General features: G+C 42.5%; 1 protein-coding gene across 4 annotated transcripts in view; it reads right to left on the bottom strand.

Moving 5' to 3' along the window:
* SCRN1 (secernin 1) overlaps nucleotides 1–21,498 on the bottom strand; it is a 72,221-nt gene extending 50,723 nt beyond the window's left edge. For all 4 annotated transcript variants that reach the window (XM_045388964.3, XM_074035299.1, XM_005549892.5 and 1 more), the window contains exon 1: nucleotides 21,189–21,498. The gene's annotated coding sequence lies outside the window, so the exon portion shown is untranslated. The remainder of the gene's footprint in view (nucleotides 1–21,188) is intronic.
* Between the last annotated feature and the right edge of the window lie 1,628 nt (nucleotides 21,499–23,126).

Below are 23,126 nucleotides of genomic sequence, written 5' to 3'. Positions count from 1 at the left end.
TGTACCAGCTATTGTATTTGTATCATCAATTATCCAACTTCCATGTGTTTTGGAAGTCTGAAATATAAGTGAGAAGTAAAGCAATGTTTTCAGAGAAGCACTAGAATGGGATTCAAAACTCAGCTCCACCACCCACTAGCTGTGTGACCTGCTTAAGTTACTTTACCTCTCTGAGCCTAAGTTTCCCTTTTGCAAATGTTTTGCTCCAGCCCACAGGTTTATCATGAGTATCAAACAAAATGATGCTTGAGAAGATATTTTGCAAACTGTGGAGGCCGCATAAGTATAGGATACTTTATTTGCTGGCTGGGTGTGGTGGCTCATGCCGGTAATCCCAGCACTTTGGGAGGCCAAAGCAGACAGATCACTTGGGCCTAGAAGTTTGAGACCAGCCTGGGCAACATGGAGAGACCCTGTATCTATAAAAAATACAAAAATTAGCCGGGTGTGGTGACGTGCACCTGTAGTCCCAGCTACTTGGGAGGCTGAGGTGGGAGGATCATTTGAGCCTGGAGAGGTTGAGGCTGAGGCTGCAGTGAGTGGAGATCATACCCCTGTACTCCAGCCTGGGCACAGAGTGAGACCCTGTCTCAAAAAAAAAAAAACACAAAACTTCATTTTGGGTTTGACTGTTAAAATAGAACTGTATCTAAAATTTTCTGTTAAGCAAACCAATCAAAATCTACTTGCCTCATTCCTAATTAGAGCAATTATCAAATTGCAGAGTCATCAATATTCTATGTTTAGAAACCTCTTTGTACGGGACTGTATTGCTGTTTCTATATCCAGTCTACTTCAGGTTAATGTCTACATGCACACTCAAGAGTTCTTCCCTGCATTGTTTATGGTAGGCCCCTCCCCAGAGTGCAGAGAAATAGGGGACCCCTCACAATTCTGAAAATAATTCCCTCCTAGCTCAGTAAAATATCACCCCTTCCCTCTGGGAAAGAAAAGCCAGAAAGATAAAGAGGCTCCAGTTCTTTCTCCCTTTAACCTTTCCCATTTTCACAAAAACGGCTTTATCTTCAGACTGGAGGAGTAGAGAGAGATAAACAAAGAATGTGTATGCACAAGAAAGACCTAGAATAATTATGAAATCAAATGCCTTTATAGAGTGCTACTAGAATCTGGGCATTGGGGGAATTGCTGGTGGAGACAAATAAAGTGAAGCAGACCCAGAGGAAGATAAGATGGGGAAAGGATGCATTTTCTCTTGTGTGATGCCTCGAGTATCTTATATGCTACCTCTCTCCCCATCATTGGGCCATTTCAAAAGAGCTGGTGTTTTGCCTAGGAGCAGAACCTTACTTTATTTGATCCTTAAAAATGGTAGAAATCCACCAAGTTTGCATTTATGAGATTTATCTATAGAATATAAATAAAACCCATGGGGTTTTGGGCAAGCACCTATTATTCGGCCAAGGCACCCGCTTAGTCAGCAAGTCATCTGGGTCGTATGATCATGAGGAGGATATAGGCAACAGAAGCCTAGGGGTATGTGGGCCAAGGGAGGCCAGCTTTTCCACTGAATTTTGTGAACGACTGGGAATGCCAGCAGGGAGCAGAATTTCAACGTCTGTTTTAAAAATTAAAAAGCTAGATGAACCAGCAAACTGTACATCACATCTAGGAGCAAACTAGCCCAGGCTAACTGTCCATTAATTTTTCCTGAATCACCACGTGCGCACTGAGTAGCTTCAGAGATGACTTTTCTTTTTTTTTTTTTTTTTTTTTTTTGAGACGGAGTCTCGCTCTGTCGCCCAGGCTGGAGTGCAGTGGCGCCATCTCGGCTCACTGCAAGCTCCGCCTCCTGGGTTCGCGCCATTCTCCTGCCTCAGCCTCCCAAGTAGTTGGGACTACAGGCGCCCGCCACCTCGCCCGGCTAGTTTTTTGTATTTTTTAGTAGAGACGGGGTTTCACTGTGTTAGCCAGGATGGTCTCTATCTCCTGACCTCGTGATCCGCCCGTCTCGGCCTCCCAAAGTGCTGGGATTACAGGCTTGAGCCACCGCGCCGGCCAGAGATGACTTTTCTGAAAAGAAAATTTTCTGTAGAAAATTCCAAAAGAATTTTCAATGTGGTGACCACTAGCCTCCGGCAGCTAGGAAGTGTAGTTAGAACGATGAAGGAGCAGAGTTTTCCATTTTATTCAAAACTTTAACTAATTTTCATTTAAATAGCCACATGTAACTAGTGGAAACTCCATTGGACAGAACAGTGATACAGTGTCCCAAAGAAACCCAGAAATGAAGATTTTCATATTAAGCCTTCCAGTGATCTCAGAAATACTTATTTGTGAAGTCCTCTTATTCTAAGGATAAAATGTGCTATCATCCACGTAAATTGAATTAGCAAAGAGGAGGTGGGACACTTCCGGAAGACTGAAGAAAACAAACATTAGGAAGCAGCTACGGAACTCACCAGGCTGACTTAGATTGTGTGAGTTAAAGGTGATCATAGTTCTAGATGCCAATTACACTTCTCTTGGTGTGAATCTCATATCCTGACTCTGAAAACACCATGAGAGTGGCCCTGATTACTGTCTGGGAATCCTTTGTGTATTTGTCTGGCCAATTCCTCTATTTCCTAAATGAATTTTTGACACCTTCACTTTTCTTCAAATCTCCACCCACCTCCTCTAAGCAGAAGTCTCACTATCTATTCCACAAAAGACAGGTGAATGGAGGGAGAATGCTTCAGAGAGAGGATACGTAGGCCTGAAGGCCCTGCAACTAGGGAAAAGGTACAGAGCCAAGAAATTAAAAAGCTGATGCAACTGAGTCCAGAGAAAGGAGGGAAGAGGCCTAGAGAGGCGAGTAGATGGGCAGGTCCACACTGAGCCTCGAAGGTCACATCAAGGACTTTGGTGTCTATTTCACAACACACAGTAAAGCACTGAAGGCTTTTAAGCCAGGTTTTAGATTGACAATTGCATACAGACAATGTCTGTATATTTCCTTCCTGTGATAGGAAGGAAACCACAAAGCAGATGGAAATGATGAAAATAGAATAAGTAATTTCATTTCTATGTACTTACCCTAAGGAAACGATCAGGAATATGGGCAAGGGGTATGCGTAAGTGTTCACATAGTGGTATTCATACAGGTGAAAACCTGAAACTTACTTGTCCAGCATCAGAGAACTGGCTGAAAATGTCTGCTACATCTATCGGGTAGAATACTATAAACCCATGAAATATATGTTTGTGAAGAGTTTTTAATTGCATGAAGAAATGATTTGAGGGGACAAGATAAAGTATCTTAATTATTTAAAATATACGTAGAAAAAGACTATGCCCAAATACTTGCCCAGGAAATGTACTCAAAATATTAACAGTGGGAGCCCAGCAATGAAATATTCTTTGCTTTTTCATCTTTTCCTCTAATTTCCAACTTTCCTATAAGTATTTTTATTGATATAATCCCAGAAATGATTTTTAAAGTAAACCCAGGAAAGAAAAGCAATTTAGGAATTTTATTTTAAAGAAAAATTTTAGTTCTGCTTCTATGTCCTAATACAACTGAAATTTCAAAAGGGGCAAATTCTTATATGAGTTATAGCTAGGATGAATTATTTTATTTGGCATTGTTCTCTGATACTTTATTTTACCTTTTTTACACCCTGCCCAACTCAGAGTTGCTCAGAGAGCACACAAAGTTTCATTACTATGTTTCACACAAAAAGTGAGTTGGCCTCCTACAGTTGTCCATGTGGGAAAAGAAAAACTGGCCAATCTGGAAGCCAGAGCTCTCATGAACCTGAGATGAAACCCTTCTGAAAGTGGTTCAAAGGAACTCAATTATCTTCCTATTATTTGTCAAAATGTTGGGTAACATACCAGATATTCACACTAAAAAGAAAAAAAAATCTGACAAGTTACATCATTTATATATTACATAAAACATGCATTTTTAAATATTTGTTTACATGATTCTTTTTTTTTTTTTTTTTTTTTTTTGAGACAGAGTTTTGCTCTGTCACCCAGGCTGGAGTGCAGTGGTGTGATCTAGGCTTACTGCAACCTCCACCTCCTGGGTTCAAGCAATTCTCCTGCCTCAGCCTCCTGAGTAGCTGGGATTACAGGTGCACACCACCATGCCCAGCTAATTTTTGTATTTTTAGTAGAGACGGGGTTTCACCATGTTGGCCAGGCTGGTTTCAAACTCTTGACACCATGATCCGTCTGCCTTGGCCTCCCAAAGTACTGGGATTACAGGCGTGAGCCACCGTACCCAGCCTACATGATTCTTAAAAACTGTTAAATTATTAATGTATGACACAGAAACTGGCTTTAAGATTTTTCTCCTTTTCCTTTATAACCTCATACAATGTTATGAAATGTATATTCTCCTTCACAAAGAAAAAAAAAAGAGTCTAAAATTCAATTAACTCCCAATCACATACACAAATACAAAAACTTAGAACATGAGAAAACTTATTTATATTCAGCTTTGAAAAGTAGAATATAAGCATTTGATATGGGGTTTTCCATCATAACTACATTCTACTTAAATCGGTGTTAAAATCAGTGAACAGTTTGTCCAGAAATAAAGCCATAATTGATGGCTTCTTAAAAAACTTACTTGTTTTGAGGCATAATTCTGAAGCTGCTTTCTGAGCCATGGGGACCCAGAAATGGGAGTGGGGTTTCAGTGTTACGCTATAGGCCTGAAACTGGATGCGGGTGTGTCCAAAGCAGTATTTTCCTAACTGTATGTTGTGGCCTTTTTGTGGTTTACGAAATCAATTTAGCGGATAGGAGCAAGTTTTTTTAGAAAAGCATTTTTAGAAAGAATTTATGCATCTCACACAGTAAGGGTAAGTACTGATGCAAGAAACTGTAATTTCAAGTTTGGGTACATACACATGCACATATAAGTGTCTATAGGTATTAAGTTGAGATGTAACATTTCTTACTGTGAGTCTTAAGGAAAAAACTTAAAAGCAACAGGCTAAAAGGGCAGGTCTGCTGAATAAGGCTTCTTTGTGGCAAATACCCATTAGGATTCTTGCCAGGTTAGCAATACACTGACAGTTCTAATTAATGAAACACTCCAATTTAACTCCCATAGATGGGTAGGCTGACAGGCATTTCCTAAGAAGCCTTTGTTAAGAGTATTTTAAAGTGCATTTGTCTGTAGTTTGTACTATACATTTATGTTCTGTGTGTTTGCCAACTGATTAATGTTGCATGCTATGGGAGGAGAGGAGATATTAAAGACTGAGGTTTAGGATAAGGATGGAAGTTGTAAATGTAAAGGTATCATGTAGCTGGTATCATTTTTGTGGTAGAGAAAAGAAGTCAGATTATTTACGTTGGCAGAGCATGAAAAAATATCTGTCACTTTTTCTCCTTAGTCCCTCCTCCAATCGGTTCTCAGTGCGAGCCACCAGCTTTCCTTCAGACCAACGCTGTCCGGGAGAATTTTCTGAGATGATGGAAATAGTGTCTATCTGCACCGTCCAATACAGTAGCCACCAGCCAGATGGGCTATCTGGTACTTGAAATGTGGCTAGTGCAATGAAGGAACCAAATTTTTAATTAATTTCAAATTAAACAGCCAATATTAGGCTAAGTGAGATAAGCCAGTCATGAAAAAACTTACGTAAGGCACCTAGAATAGTAAAACTCATAGAAATGGAAAGTAGAATGGTGGTTGCCAAGGGCTGGGCAGAAGGGAATGCGTTGTTTACAATCTGGGTACAGATTTCAGTTTTGCAAGATGAAAAAGCTCTGGAGATCAGTTGTGCAACAATATGGATGTCTTTAACACTTCTGAACTGTACAGTTAAAAAATGATTAAGATGGTAAATTTTATGCTATGTGCATTTCACCACAATTAGAAATAAAAATTAGAAAATTAAAGAGCCACATGTGGCCAGAGGCTACCATATTAGACCATCCAGCTTTAGCTACTGTGCTATTGGCTATGGTAAAGCATCCCTAAGCTTACTTTCTAACCACCATTGTCCTTAACAAACTTCTTTCAGGATTCATGACTTCCTCTTGGGAACAAGATAGTAGTGCTTCCCTGGAGCTTACTGCAAAGGAGCTGCGTGTACCAACATTCATCCTCTGACTGGTGGCAGGAGGCCCAAGTTCAGGCTTGAGGGACTGGAGTACTGTACTCCCGTAACTAGGAGACCGCATACAGAATGTCTAGCTGAGGAGGGAGGAAGCTGTGTGGGAGAAAAGGTCTTTGTCCTCAAGTTCAGTGAGTAGTTATTGAAGGCGCGAATGCTCTGAGCCAAGGCAAGGGTTCTTTTGCATGACTGCCAGCCCGCCCTGCCCCTTTATCTCAATGATGCACACAGTATCCCTCATCAGTTACCTTACCCATTAAAAAGGAAGCCTTGAGCTGCCTAAGAAAAAGAAAACAACTGTCTATATAAGCTATTGGTTTATTACGCGTCTTGTAAGTACCGATGACAAACTGCCTTTACTTATGTAAAGAATGAAACTCAAATATCCAGCTAGGCTTCCCTATTCTCCACACTGCCAGCTTTACTGAGCAGACTGAATACATTTAAATTCAATGTCTGTGAATTACCACCTTCCAGAAAAGCAAAGGAGAAATTATTTTATTATACTCTTCATTAATAAATTCGTTTTTAAATGATTGTCATTCCTGCTGAACTGAAAATAGGACAAATGATACTCATTTATAAATTGATTTTTCTGTTGTAAACCTTCTATTGAAATAGGAATAAATGAAGTGTTTGGGAAAGGAATTATCTAATTAAAAATTGGGATGTAAATGCCAACTGATGAAAGTCATCTATATAAATTACCTCAGACTCATGAAGCTCTGGCCAAAAGAAAGAAAGATTTTTACTAAGTGTTTCACTGAAAGCTCATGAGAGTAGAGCATAAAGCTTTGGGACTCCACAGTCAGGGAATTCCAGCTCCTAATATTCAATGCCTTGAATGAGGAACCATGTAATGGAAGAATAACTGTATGGGCTATTGAGTAAGCAGGCTTTGAAGCCCACCTGGGTTCAAATCTCAGCCCTGTCACTTCTCCAAGCTTTTATAAAACAGGGATAATGATAGGTAGTTCATTCTTCCCAGGGTTGCAGTGAGATTTAAATGAGATAATGCTTGTACCTACTTACAAAGTGCTCAGAATACCATTTGGGACACAGCAAGGATTCAATCACTGTGAGAACAAGAGAAGGATACGTGATGAAAGCGGTCCTTTTGTCACACTCTCTGTTCAGACTTCAGACACTTTCCTTGAAGTGTCTAAATGCTCCTTCACCTTTTGAAGATTTGCTTCATTGTCATTTCACGTCTTTTAAGAGCTGCTTAACATTCTCTTTCTCCAATTTCAAGGGCAATATCTACTTCTGACAGTTAACTCTGTGGTCTTCAGTGCCAGCCTGCAGCTGACATACTTCCCAGCAGCGTGGTGTTGAACAGGGGTGACAGACTGCAGATTTGGTCGGTTTGGCCCAGAGTGCTGCATTAGATTGTGTTTTTAGAAATCTGAATTAGCAGCTAATATTTTAAGATCTAGAGATTTCCTATAGACACTCAGATATGTGGCTTCTGCTAAAAACTCAAAGATCTGGCAACACGGAATCCATATTCCCGCATGACGCCAAGACGGGAGTTCGGTAGTGGCTCCTCTATCCAGGGCCTGTATTTCCTATTGTCCCCTCCACTCTCTGACACAGAGGCCAATGAAAGGGCCACCTCTCATCACCTTTGTGTAATTGCACTCACTGATACTGCCTGCTTAGTCCTGCAGCCCCATGTGTATAGGTACAAGAGGATGACACACTTTAGAAATACCAGGCCCTAGTACCCATCCTGACTCCTCTAACTCTGAACCAGAGTTTCCTCATATAGAAATGGAATTAACCCCCCATACACAACATGGCACTTGGATTTATATGAAGCATGCAGAAAGCACCTAGTAGTGTGGCTTTATACAGCGGGCACTCAGTGTTCACTCTCCTCCCTGCTACTACTCACTCATGATGCATTTGCCAGGTTTGCAACAATCCTTACTATGCTCCTTCAACCTCTCACCAACGGTTTTCACCTGGCATAGAAGACACACTCATGTCCCAAAGTGTAACTAAAATGTACTTAACAGGGCAAATCTCTAGATCTAACCATCGATTTATAACAAATACAAATGACACCATGGGAATATGATCAGCAAAATCCAGACTACGGACAACTCTATAGGACAAAACTGATTTCTTCAACAACAACAACAGCAAACATACACACAAGAAAAAAAGATTAAGAGATGGAGTTACCTAAGAGATGTATCAACCAATTGCAATGAACATAACTTATTTGGATCCTGATTTCATAAACTATACAGACATTTTATAACACAATGGGGTAATATGAACACTGATGCCACATTTGATGATACTTAAAGAATGATTGTTAATGTCTTAGATATGATCCTGGTGGTGCTGTGGTTATGTCTATAAAAAGAGTCCATTTCTTTTAGAGATTTAGGCTCAGATATTTCCATGTGAAATAATGGAATAGAAGTAACGCAGAGTGGGGCAATAGGGTGAGAGCTCAGATGAAACAAGACAGCTATGAAGTAAAAATTGTTAAAACTGGGTGATGAGTACATAGGGTTTGCTTTGCTGTTCTCTTTTGTAGATGCTTTGAATTTTCTATAATAAATAACTTGTGAAAAGCAAAGCACACAAGGTGTTTAAAGTTCTTTAAGGTTAGAAATAGCACTAGACTGATACAACAAATGTTTCCTTGGAGTTTCTACATGTAACTTGAGGGCTCAGTTACCTCCCTGAGGAAGGAATCCTGGGGTACGAAGAATGGGGAGGGAATTTAGTTTGGCATGGTACGTTCAGGCACTAGGGGAAGAGAAGAGTCCAGTTCCCTTTACCTTTGCTTCATTTCTTTTCCTCAAGTTTTAAAACATCAGTCTCTTCTCATAGGACTTCCAGCCTCATGAGGGCAAGGATTCAAGTATATCCTTATTTCCCTGGCACTAACACAGAGACTGGCACATAATAAGATCTCAATAGATGTATGCTGAGCAGCTGAAGGGAAAGGGGATATGCATATTTTGTCTTCAATGAGGGAAAAAAATCAGCAAAATCTCCTTTCAACAAGGTCCTCCCACGCTGTGGTTCAATCCATGCTATTTGGCCAAGCATCACAGTGGTCTGGGGAGCTTGTGAAAATGGCAGATTTGGCTAGACACCCCCTCCTCAGAGATTCTGATTCAGTAGGTCCAACCTGAGATCACAGGAAGGATATTTTTTAACAAACGCCCAGGTGATTCTGATCCAGTCAGTTCAGACTGGTGTATCATATCCACTGAGTATTTCTAATTCACTAAAACTGGTAAGAACTGTCCTTTGAATACTTTTTTCTTAATGGCGGAAATTATCACAAACTAGTTTGGTATTCTGTCCCCAAAACACTGCAATTTAGGTGATTAGAGGTAGGAAAATGAAAACAGCCTCTACTTAAAAATTGAAAAACCAAAATTCTAGGAAATTAATGACTACTCAACTTGACCATAACTTGATAAATTAATGGACTACTTAACGGTACACTCCCTTTCCCCCACCGACACACCAAAGAGAGCCATTTAGATGACCGTAAGAATAAAAAAAAAAAACCAACACATATTTATAATATGCAATTGGCTACCTATATATATCATGGAAAGCTGAGAAATACATAAATACATAGAGAAAAGCTGATGAAATGAAAAGAGGTCACACAAATGTATACATGGTATCATTGAAATTGTGCACATTATCTAGATAAATTGCAAAAAGATTTTAAATAAATGCAGGCCAGGTTTAGTGGCTCATGCCTGTAATCTCAGCACTTTGAGAAGCCAAGGCAGGAGGATCGCCTGAGCCTAGGAGTTCAAGACTAGCGTGGGCAATATAGGGAGACCCCATCTCTACAAAAGAAAAAAAAATTAATTAGCTGAGCATGGTGGCACACACCTGTAGTCCCAGCTACTCAAGAGGTTGAGGTGGGAGGATCACTTGAGCCTGGGAAGCAGAGGTTGCAGTGAGCTGAGATCACACCACTGCACTCCAGCGTGGGGCGACACAGTGAGACCTCAAAAATAAGTAAGATTTTTTAAACAAAAAGTGCAATTAAAATTTTAAGAATAATAATATCTCTGGATTACAGAATTCTGGGCAATTTCTTTTTTTTTTTTTTTTTTTTTTTTTGAGACAGAGTCTCGCTCTGTCACCCAGGCTGGAGTGCAGTGCTGCGATCTTGGCTCACTGCAAGCTCCATCTCCCAGGTTCACGCCATTCTCCTGTCTAAGCCTCCCGAGTAGCTGGGACCACAGGCACCCACCACCACATCCGGCTAATTTTTTTTTGTATTTTTACTAGAGAAGGGGTTTCACCGTGTTAACCAGGTTGGTCTCGATCTCCTGATCTCATGATCCACCTGCCTCGGCCTCCTAAAGTGCTGGGATTACAGGTGTGAGTCACTGTGCCTCCCCGGCAATTTCTTAATCTCTATGTATTCAGACATTTTCAAATTTTCCACATGAAAATGTAGAATTTGTAATGAAAATATTTTTTTTTAAAAAAAAGAAAGAGTTGCATGAAAATAATCTGTTATCCAATTAATTGCAGCTAAAAAGTATGGCCCTGCAATAGGGCAGAGACTCTGGGAGAACCTCATAGCTCAGCCATGGCAAACAAACTAATTGTACCTTTTGGCCACATTTGATTTTGCCTCATTTGCAAGATACAGTCATAATGAGAAATATGAATTAAAGCAAAATGTCGAATTTACTGTCGTGATTCATATGGCAGATTAGTAACTGGGGAAATATAGAGTTAAATGGAATGTTGTGCTTCAAAATCTACATTTATTCATAGGTAACTAATTATTTTACAAAAGTATTCAAGTCACTTCAGAATTTACCTATAATGCAAAATATTTTTATATGATGTTTCCCAATTTTTTTTTTTTTTTTTTGAGACGGAGTCTTGCTCTGTCCCCCAGGCTGGAGTGCAGTGGCGCGATCTCGGCTCACCGCAAGCTCCGCCTCCTGGGTTCACGCCATTCTCCTGCCTCAGCCTCCCGAGTAGCTGAGACTACAGGAGCCCGCCACCACACTTGGCTAATTTTTTTTTGTATTTTTAGTAGAGATGGGGTTTCACCATGTTAGCCAGGATGGTCTCGATCTCCTGACCTCGTGATCCGCCTGCCTCGGCCTCCCAAAGTGCTGGGATTACAGGCGTGAGCCACCGCACCTGGCCCCCAATTTTTTAACGTCAAAAATTTTCAGCCGGGTGCGGTGGCTCACGCCTGTAATCCCAGCACTTTGGGAGGCCAAGGCAGGTGGGTCACGAGGTCAGGAGTTTGAGGCCAGCCTGACCAACATGGTGAAACCCTGTCTCTACTAAAAATACAAAAAATTAGCCAGGCATGGTAGTGGGCACCTGTAGTCCCAGCTACTCGGGAGGCTGAGGCAGGAGAATGGCTTGAATCCAGGAGGCGGAGGTTGTGGTGAGCGGAGATCACGCCACTGCACTCCAGCCTGGGTGACAGAGCAGGATTCCATCTCAAAAAAAAAAAAAAAGAAAAAAAAAATTCATGAACATTTCCACATAAAGTCATTGTAATTTGCTGGGGAAAATACATGATGAATATATGTTATGAATTTAGTAACACTTTTAATGAATCTGTATGTATGCAATGACAGGAGTCCTTATATAGTTGAAAAATAATAGTGTAGATACATGCCTCATTATACTGTGCACATTCAATGCTGGGACACACTCGAATTCAAGGACCACCTACAAGAACTCCACCATACCCAGCGATTCTCTACCCACCCCTGTGTGCATTTAAAATATGATCCCACTTTTTAAAAATGCAGTCTTCGGCCGGGCGCGGTGGCTCAAGCCTGTAATCCCAGCACTTTGGGAGGCCGAGACGGGCGGATCACGAGGTCAGGAGATCGAGACCACCCTGGCTAACACGGTGAAACCCCGTCTCTACTAAAAAATACAAAAAACTAGCCGGGCGAGGTGGCGGGCGCCTGTAGTCCCAGCTACTCGGGAGGCTGATGCAGGAGAATGGCGTAAACCCGGGAGGCGGAGCTTGCAGTGAGCTGAGATCCGGCCACTGCACTCCAGCCTGGGCGACAGAGCGAGACTCCGTCACACACACACACACAAAAATGCAGTCTTCATGCACATCTGTCATGTAAGAACTCTTTTATGGATTTTGTAAGTGAAGGAAAGAGGAGAGATTAATTGAATGGCATCCATTCTTGGATACTTTTTTTTTAAAATGCATTAAGGAACAGATAACTTACGTAGGATTCATTTTTACTCAAGCTAACCAAATTAGAAAAATATAGTTAGATCAAGTTCACTGTAAGAAAGATGTTTTCCTATACATGGCAGGTTGGAAAACAATTTTCCTTCTTTCATAGAAAAATAAAGAAAGGAAGAAAATGATTTGCATAAGATTATCCCTACAGGCTAGACCTATGCAGTCAGGATAATCACTCTAAGAGGTTATATTATGGCTTTTTTAAAAAGTCAGATAGACCCAGATTCCAGGGTTACTCCTCTACTTACTAAGCTCCTTATCTGTACAATGGTGCCATGTCAACCATGTACAGTTATGAGGATTACATGAGATAATATATGCAGAGTGTCTGGAATAGAGATAAATTCAAGAAAGGTTTGTTCCTTTAACTTGATCATAAAGAACAGGGTTCTAGGACTGTAATGATGATGGACACAAAGGATGAAGGATGTGTTTGAAATAGGCAGGCTGTGGTTAGTTGCCAAAAGCATTCTCTGTGGGAAATAGGGAGGTACTGAGCAAGCCACATCTCGGGTCCTTTCATTTCCTTCTGTTCTTATTTTTGACATTGCTGCCATTGTGTCCACTAATTTGGCAAGGTTGCTTTGAATTATGACCTTCCTATTCCCACCATCTGTCTTCCTCTCCCATCAAAACAGTGCATTGTCTATTCTGATCTTTTCCCATTAATGTGATTTGATATGTACTTTGTTAACTCTGTAAACTGGGATTTAAAAAAAAAAAAATTCCCAGTCATCCTTAAAATGGTCGTTAGCCATTTAACTCTCCATCACTAAAAAATTAGCCAAACATTCATTTCCTACAGAAGAAATAAGGAATAAGATGTAAATTTTCCTGGTCCAAAAACAAAGGGTTACTTTATGTCTAGCAAAGTGGAATTTAAAACTACTTTGTAAAAGTCCATTAATAATGTCCATTAATTCTAGAGCTACTTGTTGTGTTTTATCATTATCAAATGTAAACCATTTTATTATCAAAAAGGAATCTATATATATATGAATACATGATTATGTATATAGCTATATATGCGTGCATATACATTTATGTAAATATAAGTATAGGTAGGTAGATAGAAAGATAGGCATATAGATGGATGGATAGATTTTAAAAGACCCAGAAGGATTAATATCTAACTGAGAATTGAGAGTGAGAGTAAAGATGGGGATAAGGAGATAGAAACTTTAAATTTTACTTTATCTAGTTATATAGTTTTAAAATTCTTTACAGCAACTCATATTGCTTTATTGGTCTTTTAATTATTTTCTAAAATCTGATCATTTCGGTGCTTAAGAAGAAAACTTTAAGACATTTCACTAATTCTTCCAGGTCACTAGGGCACTGCTAAGTGCAATAAAAAAAAAATACACTAAAGCTTTCCCTTAAGAAAGAGGTGAAAAAGACACTCAGAAAAGCTTTTGATCACTACATAATTTTAGTTAGGATTTTTAAGCCAGATGAGTTACTAACATATATTTTGAGTCCCTAACCACCTACAAGCACTATATTCAACTGCAGGGAAAATGGAGCTAAGATGTCTCAAGGTTTTTATCTTTTGGATGAAGAGTTGTCTATGTACACAACCAAGAGAGAAAGGTAGTAACCCAACTTAGGATACTGATCCGAAATGCTTCTGAGAGCTTTCAAAGATGCCTAGCTGACAGGGGAGTAAATTAAGCACTGGGAGATTTAGGTTAAATACATAATCATTAAGACCAGAAGAAGGGATCATGAACCATCTCAAGCCCTTTCTCCCAGCTTCAGTTGAAGTTCCAGTTGGGAGGCCCCAGGCTCCCTACCCACTAGACTGACTGAGTGAACTGACATTCCACCCAGTTCCCTTCAGCCCCATACAAGATTGGGTGAGGGCCCTCATGACACTGGGAGCTTCTGAGGAAAGGAAGACAGGTAGATGTGACTAACACATACATTGCTTCTTACCTTCTTGGACATAAAGAACCTCGCCTATCACAAAAAACATTCATGAGAGTATGTGGTCTTTGCCATCCCTTCCACCTATGAGAGCTTCATAACCGTGCCTAAGAGATGTTGAGTAGAACATTCCATAGGAGGCTCAGATTGCGGGTAGGTATGGGAGTGAGGGTAGAAAGGAGGCAAAGAATGGCGGGAAAGGACATGCCTGTCACTAGTACAGGCTAGGCACAAAGTCTTGGAGGCCTGTGGCTGATATGCTCTGATACAAAGCAGGCAATACTCTAGCTCACCCCCACTGACTCTTTTCCACACTTATGGGCTCTTCCATTGGTTTGTTTCCCAAATCAAACTTTTAAAATATTGACAAAGTGTTTCCAGTGTTCCTCTGGGTCTATGATTGGAATTATACTGAATTTATAGATTCATTTGACAGGGGTGGCTAAAATAATCACCATCATAACATCTAAAATTTTATGTTAGAACATTAAGCATTCACTATGTGCTTAATAACATGCTAAGTCATATATATACATATGTGTGTGTGTGTAATCACTTAATCCTCACAATAACCCATCACACAGATATTATCTCCATTTTACAGCTGAGAAAATAGAAGCTACAAATGGTGAAGTGGCCAGGTGCTACAGCCCATGCCTGTAATCACAGTAGTTTGGGAGGCTGAGGCAGCAGGATCAGTTGGGTCCAGGAGTTCAAGACCATTCTGGGCAACCCAGGGAGACCCTATCTCTACAAAAAAAATAAAAATAAATTAGTCAGGTTTAGTGGTGCACACTTGTGGTTCCAGCTACTCGGAAGGCTGAGGTGAGAGGACAGACTGAGCTCAGGCGGTAGTGATCCATGAATATGCCAATGCACTCCAGCCTGGACAACAGAGCGAAACCCTGTCTCAAAAAAAAAAAAAAAAGAAAAAGAAAAATGGTGACATGGTGAAGTACTTTGCTCAGGGTTGTATAACAAATAAGCAGTAATAAGTAGTGGAGTGAAAATTCAGACTCCAAAATGCTCTTAAACACCAGGCTGCCCTGACTCTATCTTCCCGATCAAGAGCAAGAAGTGTCGAAGTGTCTCTTCTTCTTCTTTTTTTTTTTTTTTTTTTTGAGACGGAGTCTCATCCTGTTGCCCAGGCTGGAGTGCAATGGCAATCTCGGCTCACCACAATCTCCACCTCCCAGGTTCAAGCAATTCTCCTGCCTCAGCCTCCCAAGTAGCTCGGATTACAGGCATGCACCTCCAGGCCCAGCTAATTTTTGTATTTTCAGTAGAGACGGGGTTTCACCATGTTGGCCAGCTGGTCTCGAACTCCTGACCTCACGATCCGCCCACCTCAGCCTCCCAAAGTGCTGGGATTACAGGTGTGAGCCACCGCGCCCTGCAGTGTCTCTTCTTTGGTGTGAAGTTTTTTATAAGTTCATCATTAGAGTTCTATAGTTTTCTTTATAGGGATTCTACCATTTTATGTCAGTTTACTAGACAGAGATGCACAAATCCTCAATGAAGAAAACTCTTAAGACTTTATGGTGACATGGCAGAAGATTTAAAGTACAGAGAATGTTCCTGTTCTTTGCTAGAACAATTCAGTGTTATGTAAAAGAGTCAGCCCTCCCTAAATTAATCTGTGGAGTCAATATGACAGCTATCAACATATAAATAGGGCTTTTGGAGAAAATCTGACAAAAATGATCTTGAGGTCCATCTGCAAAGGATATGTGGGATTAGCCAAGTTTCAGAAATGAAAATTAACGAGGAATTACTAGACTTGCATGGAATTAAACTATATTATAAAGTTTCAGTATTAAGACAGTTTGTTACTGATAGAATCAGAAGTAGAAAGTCCTGAAATATAGTCATATAATGTAGGAAATTAGCATATGATGAAGACTGAATTTGAAACTGAGATGAATAAGTGTTGCCAGAATAACTGACTATAACAGGATGGGGAAAGGAAGAATGAAATCTGTTGAGATGGGCCAGGCGCAGTGGACTACTACTCACGCCTGTAGTCCCAGCACTTTGGGAGTCCGAGGTGGGTGGGTTGCTTGAGGCCAGAAGTTTAAAAGCAGCCTGGCCAACATGGCATAACCTTATCTCTATTAAAAATACAAAAATCAGTCAGAAATCAAAAATCAAAAATCAGATTACAGGTGGCGCACACCTGTAATCCAAGCTACTCGGGAAGGTGAGACACAAGAATCGCTCGAACCCAGGAGGCGGAGATTGCAGTGAGCTGAGATCGCACCACTGCACTTCAGCCTGGGCGACAGAATGAGACTGTCTCTAAAAAAAAAAAAAAAAGAAAGAAATCTGTTGAGATCCCCAATTCACTCCTAAGCCAAAATAAATTATTATAGTTTAGAATTTTAAATTTTTACAATTAAAACCACAAAAATACAAATCATATGGATAAATTTTTAAAATAACATTAGCAAGCAAAAACATAAACTCAATTCACCAAGGAAAATATAGACTTAATTATAAAATAACTTAAAATTTCTTGTGGGATAAAATTTTTTTAATGAGAAACTGGGAAATACATCTGCATTATACATGAAAAAGAGATAATTTCCCTTAATATATATAGAGCTCTTACATATCAATAAGAAAAAGATGACCACCCCAAAGGAAAAATATGCAAAATATATAAGCACCAGTTAAAAGAATAATAAATATAAACAGCCAAAATATTTACTAGAAATATTTCTCTCACTCACAATTAAAGAATTACAAATTAAAGGGCCGGGCGGGGGGGCTCACACCTGTAATCCCAGCACTTTGGGAGGCTGAGGTCTTGAGGTTGGGCGTGGTGGCAGACGCCTGTAATCCCAGAGGTTGGGACAGGAGAATTGCTTGAACCTGGGGCGGAGATTACAGTGAGCCAAGATAGCACCACTGTACTCCAGCCTGGGCAACAGAGCTAGACTCTGTCTCGAAAAAAAAAAAAAAAGGAATTACAAATTAAAATAAGGTGCCATTTAAATACATAAGGTGAACAAAGATTTAAAAATTTGATAATATCTAGTCTTGACTTGTGTGGGGAAAGTAGCTTTGGGTAATTTGGCTAAATCTAACAAATTAAACGTGACCAGTGAAGTTGGTAGACAGCTCTTGTTCATCTCATTTTAAAAGGAAGGAGACCAGGCTGGGCGCGGTGGCTCATGCCTATAATCCCAGGACTTTGGGAGGCTGAGGCAGGCAGATCACAAGGTCAGGAGCTCGAGACGAGCCTGACCAACATGGTGAAACCCCGTTTCTACTAAAATGTACAAAAATTAGCTGGGCATGGTGGTGCACGCCTGTAATCCCAGCTACTCAGGAGACTGAAGCAGAAGAAATCACTTGAACTGGGGGAACAGAGGTTACAGTGAACTGAGATCAGGCCACTGCACTCCAGCCTGGGCAACAGAGTGAGACTCTGTCTCAAAAAAATAAATAAATAAAAATAAAAATAAAATAAAATAAAAGGAAGGAGACTGATAAGTGGTGTGCTCAAGGCCAAACTCCTAATTACAGGTAGGACAAGAGTTAGGTCCCAGGGCCCTCTCTCTGTACTGGGATGCATTCATCTCATTTGGATATGTGAACACAGACATGTTAGAATGGGGAAGTTACTTTCCAATGCACTGTGCAGTTATGTCAGCTACTCAGGAGTCTAAGGCAAGAGAATCGCTTGAACCTGGGAGACGGAGGTTGCAGTGAGCCGAGATTGTGCCACTGTACTGTAGCCTGGGTGATGGAGGGAGGCCCTGTCTCAAACGAAAGAAAGAGAAAGAAAGAGAAAGAGACAGAGAAAGAAAGAAAGAGCAAGACAGATGCGAACCATATTTGCAATTTTATATATTCTAGTAGCCACATTTTTAAAAGTAAAGAGAAACTGGTGGAATTATTTTTAGTAATGTATTTTACCCAATATATCCAACATACTACTTCAATATAAAATCAATATAAAATTATGAGATATTTTAAATCCTTTCTTCATATTAAATTTTTGAAATTGTGTGTGTATTTCACACTCAGCGTATCTCAATACAAAGTAGCTGCATTTCAAGTGCTCAACAGCCACATGAGGCTGGTGGCTACCAGATGAAACAGCACAGATCTAGACTCTCTAATGAAAATGGATTCAAAAAAATAACTTTTGTTTATCTGTTTCTTATTATTCTTCAACAGACACAAATTGCATGCATTTCTGTATTTTTACAAATTGTTATTTTAAATATCTTTGGCATATCTTCACATTCATCCTCTAATTCAAATTATTTTTCTAAATGGCACATGTCGCATCAGCATCTGTCTTCACTTCTACATATATATTCATACCTAGCTCCTATCTGCTCCACTGCCTCAAGACATTCTCCCTGTTCCCTGCCTCTTGCCACCTTCTCCCTCTGCACATCACTGGCTGTGAAGGTTCAGATGCCCAGAAGAAACATTTTCCATACCTTCACCACCTCTTCACACTAACCCATGCACAATTTCTAGCTCTGCTTTAGTAGATCTAAGGTCACTGACTCATGACTCAGAAAAGTCAAACGCAAATCACAGGAAAAGCCTGTCTTCACTGCTTCGAAGTTATGTTTAAAATAGGCTTGTTATTTACTTTTACTTAAAATTAGAAACAGTCAAAAAAAAATGAAATGCATGGCCCACTTTGGTTCCTTTTCAAAATAAACTGGTCTAATGGTTCTCCACAAACACAAGCAACTAAATTTTTAATCAAAAAATGTACTTCTCGCCTCGAAGACTTTACTAAAATAATGTTTTTGGCTCTTAACTATAGAAACAGTTTCACCACTAGAAAATGTGAACATGAGGCAGGTAGAGCTTAAGAAGTTAAAAGTCTTGAATTAAGAAATTAAGGTGTTGTCATTCACTTTAAACACCTATAGACTTTGTAATTCATATTATAGTTTGGTTTCCCATTGCTCGAAGAGTTTGCCTTCCTAATAATGACATACTTGCTCTTCTCCCCCAGGCTCTAAAAGGTAGCATGTGGAACCCTGGGGAGTTATGAGACCTGGATTTGGGTCCTCACTGCCAGTTGCCAGCCAGCTATATGACCTTGGCGTCCATTCGCCCTGCTGGCCTCAGCCTTCCTGCTGTAAAAAGGGGGTTGACAGCATGTTCCTTCAGGCTGCCTCCAGCTCTGCCCCCTGACCTTAGCTCATCCTCCTCTTTTCCATTATCCCTGAAGCATTTGCCTCCTCATGCATCTCCTCCTACCAAAAGACAAGATGGCTGGCAGCACGGAAGTGAAAAGGGAAAGAAAGGCTGTTTAAAAAAAAAAAAAATTCTAAAATGAGTCACCTCTCAAGAATTTCCCATTTCCTCATGCCTGGGTGCTTGCTCGTGTCACTAAATCAGTTCTTCCAATGAAACACGCTCTAAGAACCTGGTATTTGTTATGTGCACTGCTCTTGGATGATGTTTATAATATGCACCCATCTCTTTTAAGAGCTTGTAGGTATCAAACAACCTCCAGGTTGTGCATCAAAAAGACATCAGCAGCCACAGAGTCAACTTTAGTTGAGCCTGGAGACAATCAGACCAAAACCGTAGAGTTTTAACTAGGTTTTGTATCAGCTTTTGATAAGTTAGGAAAAATAATTACAGCTATCCAAACTTCCCACTTAACATCTCCCAGGACCCTGCAGCACCTTAAAATCTAGCCAGCTCCAAGAATCACGCCCTACTCTTGTACCCAGATGAGCCTTGACTCACACTAATTCCCTCCCGGAGGCTTAAATCAGGGGGCGGCTGATGGCTGTGGTCTGTGCTGCTTCCGTCTGGCCTGATTTTTCATGCTGCCATTTTGAATTAGCATAGGTCTCCTCTGCAACTGATGCATCTTCTAACCAGGCTGGGAACACCACACGCACACACACACGCACGCACGCACCCCACCGGGCTGCAGGACGCGAGCGTAAGTCAAGGCACTTGCAAGCTAGAATCAGACAGAAAATCCAGAAAAACCACGTTATTTAACAGAACCCTACAAGGTCAGCTTTGAGTCAAGGCAGATAACAGTTTCCTTCGATGTTTTCATGGACATTTTTATTCCCAAATCCGAGTTCTCCTCAATTCTCTAAAGTTCAGGCGCCCCTCCTGCTTTGCAGACCACATTCCTCTCGGCCCTCACGAGTGAGGTCGCCAAATACTCGACGCCTCAAGAGCGAGCCGAGGAGGCAGAGGCCCACCAAGCCGGACAATCCCTATCCCGGGAACACGCGCCGACCTCTCGGCAGCCCCGCCCGGCGCTCCGCGGAGAAAACGCCCGGGTGCGGCTCGAGGGAAGTTGTGTCAAGTCCCGCGCTCGGCCCGCGAAGAACCCAGCTGCGGCCCGCGCGCGTCGGCCTAGCCGGGAGGGCTGTCCCGGGACACCGTGCAGCGGCCGCGGGCCAGCTGGACGCGCGGGCAGAGCCGGGCCGAAGGCGACGGGCGTCTCCTGGCAGCCATGTTCGCGGCGCCGGCCCGCGCAGCAGGTACGGCACCTCGGGGAAGGTGCCTGGCTCGCCCCGGACCCCAGGGTGGCGAGGCCAGGGGCGCACGGGCACATCCCAGCGGGCAGCAGGTTGGCTGCCAGGAAAAGGAAACCCAGGAAGAGCAGCGCGGGGAACCCGGCTGCGGTGCGGGAGCCCGGGGCGGGCATCCCTCCCCTGCACCCCCGCAGTCTCCGAGCCGAGTCACCCCGGCTTCAGGCCGAGGCCACCTCTCCTCTGACCACCCGCCCAGGCTCCCAGCCCGCCCGGGCCAGCACCGAGAATTGGCCTGGGTTAACGCTACCCGCGGGTTCGGAGGGACGGCGGGAGGAGATGAGGCGCGGGAGGTGGCGATGGCGGGTGGGGGTGAAACCGCTGGGGAAGCAGCGCTGCAAATGCCCTGCGCTCCGAGACGCGGCTCACCTGGGGCGGCGAGATCCGGGCTCCGGGCTCCGCTCTTTGCTCTGCGGTGCTGAGGCTGCGGCCGCCGAGGGTGCGGGTGCTGCCGGGGCCAGATTATTGCGGCGACATCGGGGGCTGCAGCTGCAGTGGCGGAGGCGGCCGCCGGGCGCTTCCCCCTACCCAGACTCCAGGCGCTGGGGCCCGCCGCCCCCCGCAGCAGCTGGCCCGACTCACGTGACCGCGGGGCCCACCCTCCACCTCCCCCACCCCGGCCCCCGGGGCCCCACCGCACCCCGCGCGTCTGGCTGCAGGGGCCGCGGCGCTGCTCTCCGCGGAGTAGGGAGGGGGCCTGGGAGCGGGAGGAGCGGCCGAGAGGGCGGATCTCGCCGCAGAAAGTGGCCCCCTCTTTGCTAGATTTTTATTTCTTGGTTGTGGCTCTCAAAAGGGAGAACCTGGGCTTTAAGGAGCCAGGCCCAGCATCCTTTCGGCGCCTCTTCCCGACGTTTGGTTGCTACGTCCGGGCCTCGGCGCCCAAGCGAGATTTCCCAGGGGAGCAATGTGTCCCGTACCTTGTTGACTCGCACGTCCAAGTCAAGTCCCTGGTTTAAAAAGTGCCGTCCTGTACCATGTTGGTAAGCCAGACCCTGTCCTAGGTACCTGGACATTGTGGCCTAGAGAGGTTAAGTAACTTGTCCAAGGTCACACAGCACGTAGCAAAGCCAAGATTCCATATCTGGGTTCATTTATCTACAGGGACGTGTGTGTGTGTGTGTGTGTGTGTGTGTGTGTGTGTGTGTGTGTCTCTGTGTGTGTGTTGATGCCAGCGTCAACTCCATCTTTTATAAGTAAATAAGAAAAGACTGTCTCAAAAGATATGAAGACATGGTTCACAGGAAAATAAATGCAATTCTACCCTGGCACATGAAAAGATATTCAGGCTCACTTAACTGCAAATCAAACATGTGGGGTAGCATCTTCCACCAGCCAGATTAACAAAAATCAAAACATTTTGAGTCTTGCTCTGTCGCCCAGGCTGGAATGCAGTGGCAAGATCTCGGCTCACTGCAACCTCCACCTCCTGCCTCCCGTCTCCCGGGTGCAAGTGATTCTCGTACCTCAGCCTCCCAAAGTAGCTGAGACTACAGACCCGCGCCACCAGCCTCGCTAATTTTTATGATTTTTAGTAAAGATGGGGTTTCACCATGTTGCCCAGGCCGGTCTCAAACTCCTGAGCTCAGGCAATCCGCCTGCCTCTACTATCCAGCTTCCTTTAAAAAAGGAGAATGATCTTTATGTGCTAATACAAAACTATTTCCAACCTATACTAACTAAAGAAAAATAAGCTAGGTGCAGAGCGTTGTGTGTGTTATTTGTGGGAAAAAATATATATATAGTCTGTACTTATTTTTGTAAATGCATAGAATATCTTTGGAAGAGTACGTAAGAAACTGTAATAGTAGATGCCACCAGGGAGCAGAACAGGGAGTCTGGGTGCTGGGGAGACTTTTTTAAACCACGCCCTTTATATGCTGAGCCTGTACTTACAGTCTGACATATGAGTGAACGGATAGCGGGAAAGGGCTGAGGAAGCTGGTGTAGGTACTGCAGAATAGAGTACTGGTTCATAGACTCTTGGAGCACAAAGGTACTTTATTGTTCATTTAGTTTAGCCAAGAAAACTGTAGCCAATGAGTCTAAATAATTAATATTAGAAATTTCTAGCGGGCTTATTCCTGGGTTCCAGCCCAAATCTATGGAATTCAGAGTCTTTGGGGCTGGAGCCAGGGAACCCGCATTTTGTCAAGCTCTTTAGTTGTTTCTCTTGCACATTAAAGTCTGAAAGTCCGTGGGGGTGTGGGTAGGGAGAGCATTAGGAAAAATAGCTAATGTATGCTGGACTTAATACCTAAGTGATGGGTTGATAGGTGCAGCAAACCACCGTGACACATGTTTACCCAT

The sequence above is a fragment of the Macaca fascicularis genome, chromosome 3, assembly GCF_037993035.2.
Source record: "Macaca fascicularis isolate 582-1 chromosome 3, T2T-MFA8v1.1".
Lineage (NCBI taxonomy): Eukaryota > Metazoa > Chordata > Mammalia > Primates > Cercopithecidae > Macaca > Macaca fascicularis.
The sequence above is the reverse complement of the archived record's forward strand: the minus strand, read 5'-3'. Positions and strand labels throughout refer to the sequence as shown.